This window comes from Podarcis bocagei, assembly GCF_964188305.1.
Source record: "Podarcis bocagei genome assembly, chromosome: W".
In the NCBI taxonomy this organism is placed as follows: domain Eukaryota; kingdom Metazoa; phylum Chordata; class Lepidosauria; order Squamata; family Lacertidae; genus Podarcis; species Podarcis bocagei.
The window spans coordinates 33,072,611-33,093,547 of NC_138131.1; the positions used below are offsets into that span (position 1 = coordinate 33,072,611).

The window sequence follows — 20,937 nt, forward strand, 5'->3', positions numbered from 1 at the left end:
AAACCCAGCGGCACTTTACTGCTCCTACTGGGCGGGGCTGATCAAACCCCTGACTCCCACAAACAAGTTGTGGAGCCTACCTTTCCCTTCCCTTGGGCACCCTTTCCCCTGTGCAGCTGCTGTTTTTCTTCCGTCTCTGCTGCATCTCCACTCAGGTACGGGGTGGGGGGCTCCCCCTAGAAATGGTAGGGTGCGCGCTTGGAGCCACCGACGCCGACCGAGCTGTTTGCTTCACAGTGACGCCTCGGTCCTTTGTCCTGTCCTCGGAGAACGCGGATTCCCGGCCAATGCACCAAGAAATGTAGCCTTATTGGAGTTCACTGATTGGGCCTGCGTTGCTCCGTGACAGGAGGAAGGAAGTCAAAATGACACTGAGTTGGTTCAAAGAAAGAGTTTATTCTGCTCTCCGGATAGCAGAAGGCACTTGCGTGGTGAGTCCACAGCAAGTCCAAAGAAATGACAGGTTTCATGCAGTTTATATATCCTCCAGGCACCCTCTCACTCCTCCCCTAGGAGCCCAACCACGTTGGCGTACGTACACAGGTTGACATCACATATGTTCCTGCTCTGGTACTCTCAACCATAAAAGGATCTTCCTTCCTGTACTTCTGACCATAAAAGGATATTCCTGTTCCTACTCCTATCTTGGAGCAAGAGGTCACTACTTCCGAGAACATGCTCTGGCGTTAGTCCCAGACTTGGGTCTCTGCGTCATTTGTGGCCAGGACATAAGATATGTCTGTGTCTGTTCTACTGGTAAAGTCAAGGCCAGTCTTGCCGTCAAACTGATAAGGAAGAGAGCTGTGTTCTTGTTTTGCATTTGCTCAACGGCTAAAGTTTATGCATTTTAGCTAAGGAGAAATGGGGATTTTGGTGCAGTTTAAAAATGCCTGCACAGTCAGTTTTGGGTTTGGGAAACCCATTCCTTCACAAGAAGATCAGAGAGGAAGAACATAGGAATTCCGCCAGATCGTTTTACGCCTGGTACAGCTCACGTGTTCCATGTAGCTATAGAGCCTCAAAGCTACAAACCAGTAATGGATTTACCTAAGGAGCAAATTTTTGCTCTGGAAGGCTGCCATGGAAGAGGAGATGAACTCTCTCCGTGAGCATGGAGTGTTTACATCTACGTCACCGCCAAAGAGTGCCATGGTGGTGGGATGTAGATGGGTTTAAAAAATAAAGCCTCTGGCTACTGGTGGTTATAAATATAAGGTGCATTTAGTGGCACAAAGTTTTTCCCAGAGACCAGGACTGGATTTTGATGAAGTGTTTGCACCCACAGCTAGAAGTGAGAGCATGCGTTTGTTGCTTGCAATTGCAGCAAAGCGCAATCTTAAAGTTAATCGTTTTGACATCCAGATGGCTTTTCTGAATGCCAATCCTTATGAAGAACTTTATTTATCAGAGCCACCAGGTTTTGAAACAGGATAAGGAAAAGTGTACAGATTACACAAAGCCCTATATGGTTTGCGTCAATCAGCACACAAGTGGAACAGATGTTTAGATGAGACTCTTGTTTCTCTAGGTTTCGAACGCAGTGTTGCTGATAACTGTTTGTACATGCGTGGCACTGGTAACAAGCAAGAATTTTATTTCGTATTTGTGTATGATTTGCTATATGTGGCCAAAGAGGCTAGGCAAATCAAGGAGTTTTCCACGCAGTTGCCCAAAAGGTTCAAAGTAAAAGATCTGGGCTACGTACAAAACTATTTGGGTGTGGAAGTGTGCCGGGCCAGTGATGGTAGTTTTCTGCTCAGTCAGAAAAACAAAATTAAGCAACTGCTGGCAACGTTTTAACATGCAAGATTGTAAAGGGGCAAGTACACTCATGGAAGTAGGTTTTGTTAAAGGAATGCAATCAGATGAAAGCTCTGAGTTTGAGCATCCAGATCTCTACCAATCAGCCATTGGGAGCCTAATGTACATATCACAGTGGAGTAGACCCGATATCTGCTATGCAGTGAGGATTTTAAGCAGACAGGTATCCAAACCCACTGTGAGTAAAAAGGATACTGAGGTACTTAAAGCAAACTGCTCTGAAATTGAGCTCAGCAGGAGAAGAAATGCTTGAGTGCTACTCAGATAGCGACTGGGAAAATCTGCCAGACAGAAAGTCTGTAACTGGGCTGGTGATCATGTTCGGTGGATCACTGATTGGATGGAAATCCAGGAAACAAAGCATAGTTAGTGTGTCTTCCACGGAAGCGGAATACGCTGCTTTGAGTGAGCTCTGCAATGAGCTAATATTTTTTAAGCAGTTACTGTTGGATTTTGGCACTGAATGAGATTTTCCAGGAAAAGATTTTGTGGACAACCAAGCCTGTATAACACTAAGTAAAACTGAGCAGTTCAAGGGGAAATCAAAACACGTGGAAGTAAAATACCAGAATGTCAGAACTAATGTACACAGGACTGTCATTGCATGTGAATATGTTGAAAGTGTCCAGAATGTCAGATATAATGACTAAGCCATTGTCATTTGTGAAAAACAAAATGCTGTGTGAATGCATGGGTTTGCAAAACAAAGTTGGTGAAAATACTTTGTATGTGCTCAGAAACTAATTGCACTATGCAAGCTGTGAGGGGGTGCTGGAATTCATGGTTTGCTTGCAGCTTTGCAAGTTAGCAATTAGTGTCTCCACAGCCTGGGAAGACAGAGCATGAAAGGAATCTGCCTAGAGATAAGAAGACCCAGCAACAGCTCAGTGATTGGCTGAGGTCCCTCATATAGTCAGCATGACCTATGACACTAGTGTTGAGGAGTAAGTGGTTTGGTTAGTGCTGAGGAGTTGCTGAGAGTGAAGAAGTCATGTTGTAAATAGTAACTTGTAGATAGCTTGTATGTTTACTGCTGTATATGATAAACTACAAGAATCAAGTTACTAGTCGTCAGTCTTTGTTCCTGATCGTCATCCTGCCTGGGCAATCTCAAGAGTTGCCTAAAAAACGCTGCAGTACTCTGCTATACTCTGCTAAGCTTTGCAACAGGCGAAAGCACTTCAAAAGTTCAGATGGCTTTCGACTTCTGGGGTGGTGCCATCGGTAATGGCGGACTCCCTCTGATCCGGAGGGACTGGCTCTACGTAAATCAGGTCTGTTCTGCTACGGCGAAGCGGGGACCCTTTAAAAAATCACAGGCGGGTGAAGCCTGTGACCGTGGGACTCGGCGGGCACCTTTCGCGCCCCCCCAATTTGTAAAGGAACCCAATTATGGGCTCTGGGGCGAAGCGGGGCAAGCGGCGCGGTGCTGAGAGTCATAAGATGGCGTCACAGGTCTGAAGACGCTGAGTAATCATCAAGAAGGAGGAAGAAGGAGGAAGTGACGAAGACAAAATAGTGAAAGAGAGGATTAAAGGAGGGCAGAAGCTGGCAAGCTGAGTTAATAAGAACACAGTGACACCCAGTGGGCAAAGTAGGAAAAGCAGTAACAAAGGAAAATTGGAACAATAGAAGGACATCTGGTGGTTGGAAAAGAGAACGCAAAATGTCTCATGCAATTAAAAAACAGACTGGAACTGGAAGTCAACAGCAACAATTAAGAAGAAACTCAGGCCTTGAAGAAATGGACTTGAGGGAGCTTATTATTAGTTTGAAACTGGACTTGGGAGGATTGAGAAAAGAGTTGGAAGAAAAAATTAACACAATTGATGGGAAATTGGAAAAATTAGAAAACACAATGAAAAAAATGAAAAAGAAAATGAAGAAATAAAGGAAAAATTAACAGAAGTCCTAGAAGGAATGAAGGAGACAGACAAGAAAGTGCAAGAAATTAAGAATAAGAATCAACAAATGGATGAGATGGTGAAGAAAATTAGCAAAGAACAAAGGGAACAAAGAAAAGAAATGGACAAATTGAAAAAGGAGATGGAGGAACAAAAAGCAATCCAGGAAGCTACTGGGGATGCGCTAGCAATGATACAGATGCAGATTAAAGAGAAGACATTGAGATTCAGAAATGTTCCAGAAGAGGAGAAGGAGGATATTTGGAAGAAGATGATTGAAACTTTAGCAAAGTGGCTACATTTACAGGAAAAAGACATAATAGAACAGACAGAGAAAATCTTCAGAATGAACTCAAGAAAAGCAAAAATGAACAAATGGCCGGCAGACTGCATCATTGTATTCACATCTGTGATGGGATGATTAGCTGCTTGTGCGTAAAATCGTGCTCCCTCAGAGTTTGTGCGGCTCCACAAACCTCTGTGTGTGACAGAGCTCCTCAAATATGTCTGCTCTAATCACTCGTAGAGTCTGACAGTGGCTGTCTGCGGAAGCGCTTCCAGCATAGAAGCTCCTTAACGGAAACGCGTCTCCTGGACTCACGACGTGGCAGCTTCCGGCGAAGCATGGGTCTCCCTATGGGAGCTTCTGACACCTCCCCGCTGTTCTCGCTGGACGTGTCCCTCATCCCTCCCTCTTCCCTGCTAGTTCCTGCTTTGGCTGCTGCGTCTCTGTCAGCATTCATGAGATCCTCCTCCAAAGTACTCTCTCTCCCCCTGCTGGTCCCTGCTTTAGCTGCTGACTCCCTCCCAGCCTCTGAGAGTACTTCCACCTCCCCTTCCTCCGATGTCAGTTCCCTGACATCCACCTCCCCTCCAGGGCCCCCTTCCCCCCCGCCCATACTCTCTCCTCTGGGCGGTGAGGAGTTAAAACCCCGAAAAGAATCCTCTTCATCTTCAGACGTCTCGAACATTTCTCTCCATCGGTCTTCGTTCCGGCTCGCTGAATCCTCCTCCTCTTCGGAATCAAAGAACCCCTCCAACTCTTCTTCTTCGTCGGTGGTGGCAAAGTATTCCCTCCGGAACCTCGCCACTGGCTGAGGTTTACGTGGGAATCTCTGATGAAAAGTTTCTATTAAAACCTCGTCATCTACCTCCTCTGCCATGACCCAGGTGTTTTCCGACTCCGGCTCCCCTTCCCACATCACCAAATACTCTACTTGATCTCCCTTCCACCTGGAATCGAGAATCTCCGCTACATGGTAGCTGTGTTCCTTCTCCTCCATTGCTGGTCCCCTATTGACCCTCCCTTCTCTGTCCCCTTTATACGGTGACAGCAACGACCTGTGGAAAACTGGGTGCAGCTTCATGTGGTTCGGTAACCGGAGTCTGAAAGCCACTGGGTTGACCTGCTGCGTGACTTCAAATGGGCCCAGCCTTTTGGGTCTTAACTTCTTACAACCCCCTTTGAATGGTAACCCTTGGGTTGACAGCCACACCTGGTCCCCCACCCTAATGCTTTCACCTTCCCTTCTGTTTTTGTCTGCCTGCCTCTTATATTCCTCCTTGGCCCTGTTTAAGTTAAGTTGGAGCTGGCGATGGATCGCTTCCATTTCTTCAACGAACTGTTCTGCAGCTGGAACGCTCCAGTTCTCCCCTTCCCCCCCTGGGAAGGCTCGGGGATGGCACCCATGATTAGCCAAAAAGGGGCTCATCCCCGTGGACACGTTCTCTGCATTGTTGTAGGCAAATTCTGCCAACGCCAGCTTCTCCACCCAATCATTCTCTCTGTCATTCACATAACACCTCAAATATTGCTGGAGGACACCATTAGCTCTTTCCGCCTGCCCGTTGGTTTCTGGATGCCGGGCAGTTGAGAAATTAACCTCTACATGCAGTAAGCTCATGAGCTTCCTCCAGAACCTGGACGTAAATTGTTTCCCTCGGTCTGAAACCACCCTCAAGGGGGCGCCATGCAACCTAAACACATTTTCTACAAACAATTTAGCGGTTTCTTCTGCTGTGACCGCATGTGAACAGGCTATAAAGTGGGCCATTTTGGTTAACAGGTCTACCACAACCATTATGGCTGTTTTCCCTCTGGACCTTGGCAGATCAGTCATGAAATCTATTGCCACTGTTTCCCATGGTCTTTCAGGTGTGGGTAGTGGTTCTAATAAACCTGCCGGTGCCCGCCTCTCCCCCTTGGCTCGTTGGCATTGGTCACACCCTCTCACATACTCCCGCACATCTTCCCTGACCTTGGGCCACCAAAATTCCCTGCTAACCAGCCACATGGTTTTGTGTTGCCCAAAATGCCCTGCTGTTGGGCTATCGTGCAGTTGCTTGAGTACCTTCTCCCTCAATTCACCTTCAGGTATATATAACGCTCCCTTGTAGTACAACGCCCCGTTTCTCTCCTCAAAACCCCCGGGTTTGTCTCCCTCCCTCCTGAGACCCCTGAGTTTGTCCTGGGCGTATTCATCATGCACCGTCCCCTCTACCAATTCCCTTTGCCCCACCAATGCCGCCCCACACACCCAGCGGTCCTCTGGAATGACATGGGTCTCTTCGGGTGCTCCCTCCCCCTCCAAATATTCAGGTTTGCGTGAGAGAGCGTCCGCCCTAACGTTCTCTGGGCCTGGCACGTAACAAATCTCAAAGTTAAATTTGGAGAACTCCTGGGCCCATCTCAACTGCCGTTGGTTGAGCACTCGCGCAGTTCTCCAATACTCTAGATTCTTATGGTCCGTGCACACTTGCACCTTATGTTGTGCACCAATTAGCAGGTGCCTCCATCTCCGGAAAGCCTCATAAATGGCAAGAAGTTCCCGGTCGTACACCGTGTAGTTCCTCTCGGATTTGTTCAACTTTCGCGAAAAGAAGGCACACGGTCGCCACTCTGACTCCTCCTTCCCTGGCTGCAGAAGAAGAAGCACCGCCCCTATGGCTCTGTCAGATGCGTCTGTTTCGACCCTCAGCTTTTTTTGTAAATCCACATGCAGAAGTTGTCCTTCAGAGGCGAAGGCCCTTTTCAGTTCCTCAAACGCTCGCTCCGCCTCCGCAGTCCAAACAAACTTCTTTTTACTGCTGAGACAGTCCGTAATGGGCGCCGTCAGGTGGGCGAAGTTTCGGATGAACTTACGATAAAAGTTTCCAAACCCTAGGAACCTCTGCACATCCTTCTTGGTTTTGGGTGTTTTCCATTCCAGCACTGCCTGAACCTTGCCGGGATCCATGGCCAATCCCTTGTCTGACAGGAGGTACCCCAGCAATTCCACCTCCTTGGTATGAAACTGACACTTCTCCAGTTTCACCCACAGCCTGTTGGCTTGCAGCCTGCTCAACACTTCTCTGACGTCTCTCACATGTTGCTCCTCATTCTCCGAATACACCAACACATCATCTAGGAAGGCCACGCAATTCTTGTAGAGCAAAGGCCCCAGTACGTGGTTCATAAACGATTGAAAGCACGCTGAGCCTGCTTGTAATCCAAAAGGCATAACGAGATATTCAAATGCCCCCAAAGGGGTGAACATGGTGGTTTTCCATTCATCCCCTTTCCTTATACGTATCAGGTTGTACGCCCCCCTTAGATCCAGCTTTGTAAAAATCTTTCCCTTCCGCACCCTGGTCAAAATATCATCAATCCTGGGCATAGGGAAAGCCACTGGTTCTGTCACTGCATTTAACCGCCTGAAATCACATACAAGTCTCGGCTTGTCCGTGTGCTTTTTATCCACAAAAAACACTGGGCTACCCCCCGCTGCTTTGGACTCTCTGATGAAGCCTCTCTTCAGGTTCTTGTCAATGAACTCTCGCAACTCCTGCATTTCTCTGTCTGACATGGCATACAACTTGCCTACAGGAAGCTGTGCTCCAGGGAGTAAATTGATCTGGCAATCAAAGGGCCTATGCGGGGGTAGTTGGTCAGCTTCCTTCTCGCTGAACACGTCGCTGAGATCTGCATACTGTGGTGGTACCTTCACCTTCTCCATTACTTCAGTCCCTGCTAGGGTGGCTTGGGCCCCTGCTGAACCCTTTTCCCCTTTGCAGTGTTCTAAGCAATGTGCTGAACCAAAGGAAACCACTCTTTGATGCCAGCCCACCAGCGGATCATGTAGCGCTAGCCAGCTCATTCCCAAAATAATGGGAGCGCCTCCCAAGGTGGCCACATTAAACGCTATCAGTTCTGTGTGCCTGGCCACCCTCATTATCATTGGGACGGTCTGCAAGCTGACTCCTCCTCCCAACAACTCCCTGCCATCGATCGTGGTCACCTGCAGGGGGTTGCTTAAAGGGATCGTCTGTATCTGGTGTTCAGCAGCAAACTCCTTGCTCATAAAATTGCAGGAGCTGCCTGAGTCCAACAGCGCCTTTATTTTTAGGGGGTGTCCATTTTGCAGCTCTAGCGACACTTCAATCACTAGAGCAGGTTGAGGAGCTTCTGGCACGGGCACTTTCACTGCTCTTTGGCCTGGCTGCAGTGCCCCGACTGTGGCAACCAGGCGTTGGCTTTTACCTGCTCCGTTTCCCCCTGCTCTCCTCCCTCAACAGCTCCCACCATCCCTTGCCATTCCTTCCTCTGGGGGCAGACTCTGGCAAAGTGGCCTGGCTGTTGGCAGAGATAGCATTTCCGGGCGCCCTTTCCCTCCTTCTTAGCCCCCTCACTGGGTTTTGAAACTGCGCGCGCGCGCGCTGTTCCGATTTCCATCGGCTCTGCCGGCGGGAAAGCTGGCTCAGGAATGTCTGGAATGCGGAACTCCTTCCAACGTTCCCCTCTCCCTTCCCGCCTCTCCAAGGCTCTTGCCTCCTGGCGCGCTCCTATGGTCAGCGCAGATTTGGTCAGCTGATCCATAGACACCGCCCTGGGGCTCCGGGACAGTTCGTCTTTCACAGCCGAAGAAAGACCTTCTTCAAATAGCATCTGAATGGGTGCCGCCGATAAATCCCACCCCAATCTGTGAACCAGCATGGTAAACTCAGTCCAGTACTCACGGACAGATCGGCTTCCCTGCTTGCAAGCCATTAACTGTCTGCGCACCACCCCTTCCTCAATATCGCTGGAAAACATGATATCCATTGCACGAAAGAACTTCATAGTGTCCTTTAAGACGTCATTGTGCGTTGCCATCAGGGGTCGAACCCAGTCCCTCGCACCCTTCTCAAGATGCCCAATCACGAACGCAACTCGCGATTCCTCATCAGGGAACTCATCAAACTGCACATTAAGGGCATATTGCATCTCTGTCCTAAAGGCATGGTAGTCCTTGGGGTCCCCCCCAAACTTCTGCACCAATCCTGGTACCTTTCTGGGGAACTGGGTGGCTCTCCCCTTCTTGTCTGCATCCTGAGCCCTTCTCTCCTCAAGCCTCGCCGTCTGCAGCGCAAGTTGGACTTCCAACGCTCGGTATCTTTCTTCCAAGCTTGGACCAGCTCCAACCCCTGCTCCTCCGGTTCCGGCTGGGTCGCTCATGATGCTTTCTCCTGCACAGGCAGCGTACAGAGACTGTCAGACTGCTGTGATGGGATGATTAGCTGCTTGTGCGTAAAATCGTGCTCCCTCAGAGTTTGTGCGGCTCCACAAACCTCTGTGTGTGACAGAGCTCCTCAAATATGTCTGCTCTAATCACTCGTAGAGTCTGACAGTGGCTGTCTGCGGAAGCGCTTCCAGCATAGAAGCTCCTTAACGGAAACGCGTCTCCTGGACTCACGACGTGGCAGCTTCCGGCGAAGCATGGGTCTCCCTATGGGAGCTTCTGACACCTCCCCGCTGTTCTCGCTGGACGTGTCCCTCATCCCTCCCTCTTCCCTGCTAGTTCCTGCTTTGGCTGCTGCGTCTCTGTCAGCATTCATGAGATCCTCCTCCAAAGTACTCTCTCTCCCCCTGCTGGTCCCTGCTTTAGCTGCTGACTCCCTCCCAGCCTCTGTGAGTACTTCCACCTCCCCTTCCTCCGATGTCAGTTCCCTGACAACATCGAATTGGATGAAAGATAAGATCCTCCAACTAAAGAGTAAGAACAAATTAACCATAGATGGAAAGGAAATAATAATTTTACGAGAAGTCCCACCTAGGCTGATAAAAAAGAGACAGCAATTCCAATTTCTAACAAAAGCATTAAAGGCCAAAGCAATATCTTTCAGATGGGAATACCCAGTGGGGATTTCCTTCAACTTCAAAGGAAAAAGAAGACGATTTGAGACATTTGAGGAAGCAGATATGTTTTGGAGGAAGTATCGAGGAGAATTAGGAGGTGGGAAAAGTGAAGTAAGAAATGAGGAAGGAAGACAGGGAGAGCTATCGGATGAGGCGGAAGAAGAAGAAAAAGCTCAGCAAAGGGTGGAAGGATAAAGAACTACGCCAGTGGTAAATAATCAGACCAATAACTATTACAAAACCCCTCTCCTTTACCACTGCAGATAACGTAAACTCTTTCCATTAACTTTAGAATTTTTTAACTAATAAATAATGAAATTTAAATTGTTATCATGGAACGTGAATGGTCTAAATAATAGGAGGAAGAGGCAGAAAATAGAACGTATCTTAGAGAGGCAGAAGTGGGACCTTGCTTGCTTACAAGAAACCCACATCAATAAAATAAAAGTAGAAGAGAGGACAATAAGGGATATGACAGAAATTAAAAAAGAATTTGAAAAATATTACAAAAAATTATATCAAAAAGATGAAGTGCCAATAGAAGAAATAGAGGAATATATAAAGAAAAATAAATTAATAGAGATAGCAGAAGAAGACCATAAATTATTAAATGAACCAATATCAACCGTAGAAATTAAGGAATCAATTCAAAAATTAAAAATAGGGAAATCCCCAGGTCCAGATGGCATACCAGCAGAATATTACAAAGAAATGTTAAATGAATTAATTGACCCACTAAAAGAAGTAATAGAGGAAGCAGTAGAGAAGGGGAATATTCCAGACTCTTGGACTCAAGGGTATATAACGCTCCTGCCAAAACAAGGTACGGATTTGGAATCGGTCTCAAATTATAGACCCATTTCATTGTTAAATTCCGATTATAAAATTTACGCAGGATTATTGGCTAATAGGTTGAAAAAAATTAGAGGGAAAATAGTACATAAAAATCAGGCTGGATTTGTGGAAGGTAGACAAATAAAGGATAATATCAGAAATATAATAGACATAATGGAATATCTACAAGTAAGAAGAAACAAACAAGCAGCCCTGATTTCAATCGATGCGGAGAAGGCTTTCGACAAAATCTCATGGGAATTTATGAAAAAACTATTAAAAGAATTGTGTCTAGGTGAAAAATTCCAAAAAGGTATAAATGCAATATATAACCAACAGAAAGCAAAAATTATTATTAATGGAGAGTTTGGAGAAGAAATCAACATCTTTAAAGGTACAAGACAAGGATGCCCCCTATCCCCAATGTTATTTATAATAGTATTAGAGGTTCTATTAAAGAAAATAAGGCAGGACAACCAAATAAGAGGAATAGCAGTTGGTGAAAAAAGATATAAGTTAAGAGCCTTTGCAGACGATGTTATGATCACAACAGAAAATCCCCTACAATGTACACCTAGAATATTGGAATGCATAAACGAATATGGCAGATTAGCAGGATTCAAATTAAACTATGGGAAAACCAAAATACTAGTGAAAAATATGGAAGAAAAAGATAAAGTGAAATTACAAGAAATTACAGGATTGGAAATTAAAAAGAAAATAAGGTATCTTGGAATAAATTTAACAACAAATACTATAGACTTAAGTAATGAGAACTATGGGAAAACATGGAATGAAATAAAAAATGACTTGCAAGTATGGGGGAAATTAAATCTTTCCTTACTAGGGAAAATATCGGTAATAAAGATGAACATATTACCAAGGATGATGTTTTTATTTCAAAGTATCCCAATACTAGGAGGAGATAAATGTTTTAATAATTGGAAAAGAGATTTGGCTAAATTCATATGGTCAGGGAAAAAGCCAAGAATAAAACACAAAATAATGATAGATAAGAAGGAGAGAGGAGGATTTGGTCTCCCAGATATGGAGTTATATCACGATGCGGTTGGTCTGACCTGGCTAAAGGAATGGATCAAATTAGATGACTCGGATGTATTGGATTTAGAGGGAGTAGAGACGAGATTTGGATGGCATGCCTATTTAATAGATGAAAAAGTGAGAGTACATAAAGGCTTCCTAGGGCATATAATCAGAAAATCTATATATAAAATATGGGAGAAATATAAAAGACTCTTAGAACCGAAAACTCCCTGGTGGGCATCGCCAGCAGAAATTGTCGCAGTGAAAAAATTAAATATGAAAGAAAATTGGGCTACCTATAAAACTGTATTAAAGGAAGAAAACGGAGAATTGGAATTAAAGGACTACACAGAGATTAAAGCTCATATTAGTGATTGGTTCCAATATATTCAAATTAAGTATAGATTAGCAAAAGACAAAAAGTTAGGATTTGAAAAAGAAATATCAAAATTTGATAAATATTTAATACAAGAAAAATCAAAAAATATATCTAAATTGTATAATCTGATTTTAGAGTGGGAAACAAAGGATGAATTGGTTAAAGCATCAATGATTAAATGGGCGCAAGATATTGGGAAAAATATTATGTTTGAACAATGGGAAAAATTGTGGAAAGAAGATATGAAATTCACCATGTGTTATATACTGAAAGAAAATTACCTTAAAATGCAACATAGATGGTATTTAACACCTGAAAAAATAGCAAAAATGAATAAAAACTGTAGCGATATCTGCTGGCGATGCAACACGGGAAAAGGTACTATGATACATATATGGTGGAATTGTTTAAACATCAAACAATTTTGGGAAATAATATATAATGAGATGAAAAAAATGTTTAGATACTCATTTAGGAAAACGCCAGAAGGTTTTCTATTGGGAATAGTACCAGGAAGCCTAAGGGAAGAAGATAAGACCTTATATTTATACGCAACAGTAGCAGCAAGAAGAAGAAGAAGAAGAAGAGTTTGGATTTGATATCCCGCCTTTCACTCCCCTTCAGGAGTCTCAAAGCGGCTAACATTCTCCTTTCCCTTCCTCCCCCACAACAAACACTCTGTGAGGTGAGTGGGGCTGAGAGACTTCAAAGAAGTGTGACTGGCCCAAGGTCACCCAGCAGCTGCATGTGGAGGAGCGGAGACGCGAACCCGGTTCCCCAGATTACGAGACTACCGCTCTTAACCACTACACCACACCGCAAGGCTATTGATTGCGAAAAACTGGAAAAGTGGTATAATACCGACAAAAACAGAGTGGCTTGCCAAATTATTGGAGTATTACAATATATCCAAAACAATGGAAGAAATTGGAAGGATTTCAAAAGAAAAGATAGATAGGGACTGGAAGGTGTTTAAAAGATACTTGCAAAATCATATCGAAAAATCAGAACTCCTATTAGAATAAACAAGTTCCGTTTCAAATACTGAAATATCAAATAAGATGGAAAACAATGTGTAATAGAAAAAGAAGTATGAAATTAGGGTAAAGGTGTGTGAAAGAAAGTAATAGAAGTGGAAAGAAATTGTAATTGAGTAGATTGGAAGTCAAACACAAAGGTGGGGTGAAGGGTTGGTGGATGGTGATGGGGAAAGGAACTATTTGTGGGATTGAGTGTAAGTATGTTTGAACATTTTTAAGGATTGTAAGAAATGTATGTTTGTATGCTTGTATATGTGTATTAATGATGAATTTAAATTAAATAAAAGAAAAATAAAATTACTGAACCCCCTTTGGAAGCAGGAGAAGAGGGGGGATTTTTTTTCTGGACTGTTTAAACCTACAGAAGAGTGTGTAAAGAAAAGCAATTTTCCACCGTCTTGAACCTGGGAGTGGGGTGTCAGGACAGACGTTTTCGGAGTTCATTGACTATAGATAAACGTTTTTGACAGACAGTTAAAAGAAGAGAAACATAGTGATTCCATTGTTCTCCTTCGCAGTTAAAAGTAATAAAATATTGACAAAATATCTGAAAAAGGAAACTTTGTTGTTAGATCTGCTTTAAAAGAGAGAGAGAGAGAGAGAGAGAGAGAGAGAGAGAGAGAGAGAGAGAGAGAGAGAGAGAGAGATGGATACAAATAGAAGTTCTTCCCCTAGAGGGAGCTTGTGAAACTGTTATTAAATCTGAACTGGGGAGTTTTGCAGCTGCAATAGATTAAGATCGTGGGATCAGACTTTGACCTTGCACAACAATGTACTCTGAGGCTCTGGTGCATGCTTTCTGCAAGACAAGTGCTTTATCGGAACAGTTACATGAGAAGACGGACTTGATGACTGTTGCGATCAGAAATTTTGGACAGGTAGTGGGTATCTGTATAGAACCCACTCAGGAATCAATTCAGGAGTGTGCTCTAACAGATCAGATGAGGGAGGAGGCTGTGGCTGGACCCCGGGATCTGACAAATGAACCTGGAAAAAGCCAGATTTGGAGAGATAGAGTCTTGTTTGGCTTGGAGATGGGGGGCTGGATAGACCCCCCTATGCAGGGATGTTCTGACTTTTCAAGTCTGGCGTTGGGCTGGGAGGAGTTTGGAGTTGTGGGGGTCCTCAACTTTGGAGGGACCTTGAAACATGCTTTTAAATACCACATGGAGTTCAGTGTGGACTATGGAAAAGGGGCTGATCTGTCGAGAAGGGACAAAAATATTGTTAAGCTGGAGTCTCCACGAGCGAAAGGAGCAGAAGACAAAGTAAAGTATAGGTATAAATATGAAGAAGATCTGCGGAAGGGACATGGAAGAGACTTAAGGGCCTCGGACATAAGGTTACCAGGTTAATGAACTAGATGGATGGGATAGAAAGGACTGACAAAACCCGAGACCAGGAGGAAGAGACGTTGGATGAAGATTGGAAGAAAGTTTTAAAAAATTCTATTTAGGAATGTTTTCTAAAATTAATGAGTATTAGAAAAATGTTGGAACGAAATTATTTGGCTTTAGCAGAAATGTTAAAAAGAACTATGTAAGAATATGCTATGGTTATGAGAAATTGGTATAAATAAAATTTAAGTTTTAAGTTTTAGGGTTTTTTATGGTAAGATAAGGTTAAAATAGATTAAGGCAATTTAATGACAGAATATTATGAAAAATGGAAAGGATTTGCTGTGACAATCAACAACTAGAATACAAAAAAGGAGGTGTGAGGAGGTCGATGAAATAAGGTAATGACAGTTAAGGATTTGGGAATATTGGATCTGTTTTTAAATCTTTGTGGTTTATTTTTCAAATCAAATCAAAACTTTTATTGCATTAGCATACAGCCATAGCAAAATAGGACAGTACAAAAATGCTAGATACAAGCAACCAAGCAAAATTCAAGGCGATATTGCTGGCGTAATGACATTTAACTTACCCTAAGACAATAATGCAAAGATTTAGTTGCCAGCACCCGAAATCTAATGTGCGGATATATATAAAGAATTAAAACAGGTCCAGGTCTAGGACACACTACCCTGTCAGAGTAGCCCTGAGTTTCAGAGCCTGCACTATGAAGATTGCCACCCCACGTGAAATTTGGGGATTTGCGTCCACAAGAAGCGATTTCAAACAGTCTTCCTTAGACGTAATAGTGGACGGGATCAAGAGGAGGAGCTTAGATCTTATTGGCTCATAAATAGGGCAGTAGAAAAAGAAATGTATAAAGTCCTCTACTTCATTCATTGTGCATGAACATAGACGCTGAGTGTCAGGGGTTCAGAGACAGAGGCACAGGTGAGGGAGGAGACGGAGAGCGACGAGGAAGAATCCCAGGACAGCGAGGAAGAGGATGACAATGACTTGAGATCTTCCATGAGTCTCTCAAGTGAATCGGAGGATTCTCAGGAGGGGGCGCCCCTAGTCAGGACAAGGGGGGTCACAGGGGGGACCTGCCAGGAGCAGGGAAGCAGCAGGGAAACCCCGAGCGGGAGTGGGAGATCGGGGCCGGCTTCCCAGCAGGAACGAAGGGAAGACAGGGGGGTTCCCAGTGTGACACACGGAGCGGAGCAGGAAAGAGACAGGGGAAGGAGATCTGGGGAGAACGTCCTGCAGGAAGAGGCGGAGAGTAGTACAGGGAGTAGTGTAAGTGTCAAAAGGAAGGTCAGGGGTAGCGAGCGCGCGCCAAGTTCAAATGTGGAGGCGCGCGGAAATGGAGAAAGCCCGGAGGAGGAGCCCAGCCCCAAAGCACGAAGGAGGGGGGAACAGGCATCTCAGGAATCCGCTTCAGGAGAGAGCAGGAGGGAAGGAACCCAGGGGGGCAGAAAGACCCTGCGGAAAAGGAAAGACAGGAAGAGGTGGTCTAGCACAAGCCTCTTAAGTTGGTGCAGGGGCGGGACCGATTCAGAGGGGACTTCAAATGTCTGACGTTAGAGACTCGGGGCTGCGCGCCTCGGTTGTGGAACCAATAATGAACTGCAATAAACATCCTTGTATATAAGAAGAGCTTGGCGTTGGTCTTTTGTGAGCTGAGACCTGAGGCAGCCGCTGACACTGAGTAATAGGGGTCTTAGAGTAAATCCCCTGAAGGAAGGCCGTGGGTATAGAATGGAAACGGGCCATAGTAAACGCTCTTCTCAAATTGGGCTCCGTCAGTTCTATCAAGTGGTTGGCAAGTGATCTTACCACTTTCACTTTAGGGAGCCACATGGAGAGGCGGGCAGTGGTGGACTGTGCCCGGTCCATGGCCTCGTCTCTTATAAGAATCCAAGCCCGGATTTTATGTTGGTCCCAAGATGACAGCGTGTCAAGATCTGGGAGGGAGTAGCGTGCAGTAATAGTCTCCATGGCCTTGGACCATTTGTTGCTATGAGAACAAGTTAAAAAGGCTTGCCTGGCTAGTAGGGAACCTGGGGCATTGATTAATTTACAATAAAAACTAATAATTCTAATGTCGGCTCTCGCAACAATGGAGGGGAGGCCCAGTTCTGTTCTTAACTGTGCAGCAACCGAGCCCTTGGGGAGACCCAGTGTCTTTCGTGCAAAAGAGTTTTGCAGAATCTCCAGCCATTGTAGTGTTTTTAAATTCCACCCCCAGATTTCAACCCCATACAGTAACATCGGGAGGACTTTACTGATAAATGCTTTTCTGATTGGTGGAACCAACTGGCCGCCTTTTGCATAGAAGAATTTCTCCAAGGCTTTGATGGTTCTATGGGCAGCCAGGATGGTCGTATTTAGGTGAGCTGACCAGCTAAGCCCATGCTGAAAAGTGATTCCCAAATACTTGAATGCTGAACAATATTCAATTCAAGTTTTCGTACCAAAAGTAAGAATTTTGGTTTTGGCGAAATTGATTTTGAGGGAGTTGGTATCACAATATGTCATGAGCCCTCTGAGCATGTTGTTTAAGCCCTGCTTGGTTAATGACAATATCACCATGTCGTCCGCATAGAGTGATATGGGGATCTTGAGCTGTTGTAAGGAGGGGGCAGATTGATTTAGGGCCTTCATAGTTGTAACGATGTCGTTGATATAGAAATTGAATAGAAAAGGGGCCAAGAGGCAGCCCTGTTTGACCCCTTTATTCAGAGGGAAAGAATCAGAAAGAGCTCCCAGAGGGCCGAATTTTACTCTGGCCGATATGTCATTATGAATTTCCATAAGAAGGAGGAGGAGTCTCTTATCTATGTTGGTGTAACTAAGCTTCTGCCATAGCCTATCTCTGGGAATGGAGTCAAAAGCGGAGGTCAGGTCCACAAAAGCCGCGTGTAGTTTGCAGTTGAACCTGTTTAGGTATTTATCAATCAGGGTAGATAGAACGAGACATTGGCCGGATGTGCTGTGACCTTTACAGAAGCCAGCCTGTTCCGGGTGGAATAGCTTTGTTTCTTCTGCCCACTCGATTAATTTCTCTAGCAAGAATCTAGAGTAAACCTTGTATGGTATGTCCAGCAGGCTGATAGGTCGATAATTACGCAGATCTTGTGGATCCCCCTTTTTATGTATTGGGATGACTATGCTCTGTTTCCAGTTAGGTGGAATCTTAAGGGTGGCATTAATAGTGGTAAAGAGAGATGCTAAAATAGGGGCCCACCACGTCTGGTTCGATAAGAATACCTCAGGAGGTATCATATCCTCCCCCGGGGATTTATCCCCTGATAGCATGCTAATTAGTTGTATACATCTCTCTGGGGAGACTGGCTCCCAGGTGGGCAAGGCAGATGCTGGGAGAGTGGGGACTACGTTTACGTCGGAATCTGGGGCGGAATACAACTGAGCAAAGTGAGAGTGCCAACTGGCTGCTGAGATGTTATTAACGATGAATGAGGGGGGTCTTAAACCTGCATTAATTAAATTCCAGAATTTCTTGTCGTCACGGGTTTTAATGGCCACTGACAGTGCCGTCCAGCGATCTTTCACAAAGAGCAATTTCTTATGTTGGAGCAGCTTCTTGTAGTATGAACGGAATTGAGCTAACTCCCTGGTTTTGCTCTGGGTGCTGTCTGATTTCATATCAGACTGAAGAAATCTAAGCCTACTTCTGCACTGTTTGCATTCTTGGTCGAACCAAGTTTGATTCTTCCAGGTTAGAATCGCACGGGAAGGTTTTGTAAGTGAAGGGAGCAAGTAGGCCAGAATTTGCTGGAAACTTGAGAAATGATTCACATTCATTGTTAACAGCTGAGCTTTCAGGGCTAGGATCTCAGGGGAATTTAGAAGGACTTTTATTTCTTGCTCCAAATAGATATCCCACTTCTTACGTCCGGGGGCTAAGATCAGTGAATCCTGGAGGTGGGGTGAGCTGGGAAGCCCCAGCAGTGAGTGGTGGAAGGAGATGGCGATTGGAAGGTGGTCACTTTCGGTTCTGTTGAACACATTGAAACAATATGCCTTATCATTAAATGCCGAGGAGGACCAGATGTAATCTATAACGCTTGCCCCTCTAGATCCTAGAAAAGTAAAGTATCCCCCGGACCAGTCTTTGGGTGTGCCATGCAAGCTATGCAGCCCACAGTTTATGGTAAGCTCCAGCAGTATGATGCCAGCCCTATTAATGATCTTGTCATGTGAATTCCACGTAGGAAACCACTCCTCTTCTATGTATAATTGCGACTTATCGGTAAATGAGCTTATATCTGCTCCGATTCTGGCATTAAAGTCCCCCATTATAAGAATCTCTGACTTTGGAAATTCAGCCACAGATTTATCAAGGATAAATCTTAAATCCTCCCAAAACTGATTTGAATGAGAAGAGGGATAGGCAGATGGATTGTACAAGTTTACACATATGAAGTCCCCAGCCGGGCTGTTAGTGATGTGAAGAGTTTGAATGCCATTACTCTCTAACCAAAAGAGAGGAGGGGTATTAAGATGTAGCTCCTGCGAAACAAATGTTACCAGGCCTCCACTAGGGCGCCCATACAAATGTGTTTTGGTCGCAGGAATCACAAAGGCGTCATAGCCCAGTAGGGATGGGGGGGGATGAAGTGTCTAAGCACCAGGTCTCTTGTATGCCCATGATCTGGAATTTCGCTAAAAAATCTTTCATTATTTTTGTTTTCTGATTTTGATGTGCTATGTGTTTTGTTTTTGCTTTTTGCTTTTGACTTTTATCGATTTGTATTGTTTAATTGTTATTTGTTTTTTTCTTGTTTTTTCCCCTCTTTTTTCTTTTTTTTTTTTTGTAATTTTAAAATTCTCAATAAACATTATAGAAAAAAAAGTTCAGATGGCTTTCAAAAGTTTTAACAACAGTTCCCCTCCATGGCTGACCCTCCACGTCCTTCTTCTTCTGCTAGTATGAATGCTACACTTTGCTTTTCATGCTCATTTCATGATCCCTATTTGTGAATAGCAAGATAGGATGCAATTAAGCCATTAGCAGCTAAACAAACAAACATGCTAATTACGTTCTTTACAAAGCTTATTTTTTTTTAATAGAGAAGCTGGAATTTACCCTTCATTAATCTGACTTAATTGCAATACCATACGCTAAAAAGTCAACATAAATTAGGGGCTGTGAACGATTCCCCCAATATTAAAGATGAGCTGGTGAATTCCTCTCCTCTAAAAATCCCTCCACCCCCGGATAACAAATGGCAGCCTCTTAATAAGGAAGTGTAATAGCAAACAACTGTGCCAAAATGAAAAGGGGACTGTTTTGCTACCGTCAATTGCATTTATGATGTAATTACCTCAGTGTAATAAAGAGGTGCTGGAGGAGACTCTTGAGAGCCCATGGACTGCAAGAAGATCAAACGTATCCATTCTTAAGGAAATCAGCCCTGAGTGCTCACTGGAAGGACAGATCGTGAAGCTGAGGCTCCAAGACTTTGGCCACCTCATGAGAAGAGAAGACTCCCTGGAAAAGACCCTGATGTTGGGAAAGATGGAGGGCACAAGGAGAAGGGGACAACAGAGGATGAGATGGTTGGACACTGTTCTCGAAGCTACAAACATGAGTCTGACCAAACTGCAGGAGGCAGTGGAAGACAGGAGTGCCTGGCGTGCTCTGGTCCATGGGGTCACGAAGAGTCGTACACGACTAAACGACTAAACAACAACAACAACAAATAAAGAGGTAAGCATCTTAAAAACCTACAAATCAATTCAGTTAGCAGCAGGATATGAAGGATGCCCAACTTTTGTCACTGCATCAGTTGGATCCATGATACTCCAGAATCCAATAAAGCCCAAAATTATCAATGCTCTGTGGAGTGCCAGAAATGCCTTCAGGGTATGGATGGGGAGTTTCCAGTGCTACACTCTTCAAGAAAAGCATATCCAGGACCAGATGTTAACTGCTCTGCTGCCACTCAACGTTACATCCCCGGTGAGGCCTCATGGAGCATTTGTTCTGAAATATACTCAGAGTCGCAAAGTGATTTCATGCTCTTTATTCAGCTCATAGTGGTGAGGAGGAATGAATGAAAGTCCCCTCACAGTATCTGCTTTATATACATTATTTACACAATGGGCTGCACATGATTGGCTAATTCCGGAATTCTACTGTAAGCCAATCAGGTTGTGGATTCACTTCTATCTGGAGCAGGATTGGGTGGTTCCTGCCAACCAATCATACTGCTGCATTGTTCTAGGACCAATCAGACTGCTGCATTCTGAATCCTATTGTTCTAGGACTAATCAGACTGCTGCAATTTGGATCCTATTGTTCTAGGACCAATCAGACTGCTTCAGTTTGGATCCTATTCAACTCAGTACATAACATGTTCCATGATTTTGTTCTGGGTGTATGTAAGGGAACTAA

At 44.6% G+C, this 20,937-nt stretch overlaps 1 protein-coding gene across 1 annotated transcript in view; it reads right to left on the minus strand.

Moving 5' to 3' along the window:
* The window catches only part of LOC308577903 (uncharacterized protein), a 238,824-nt gene that overhangs the window by 110,625 nt on the left and 107,262 nt on the right, over positions 1 to 20,937 (minus strand). The window lies entirely within an intron of this gene.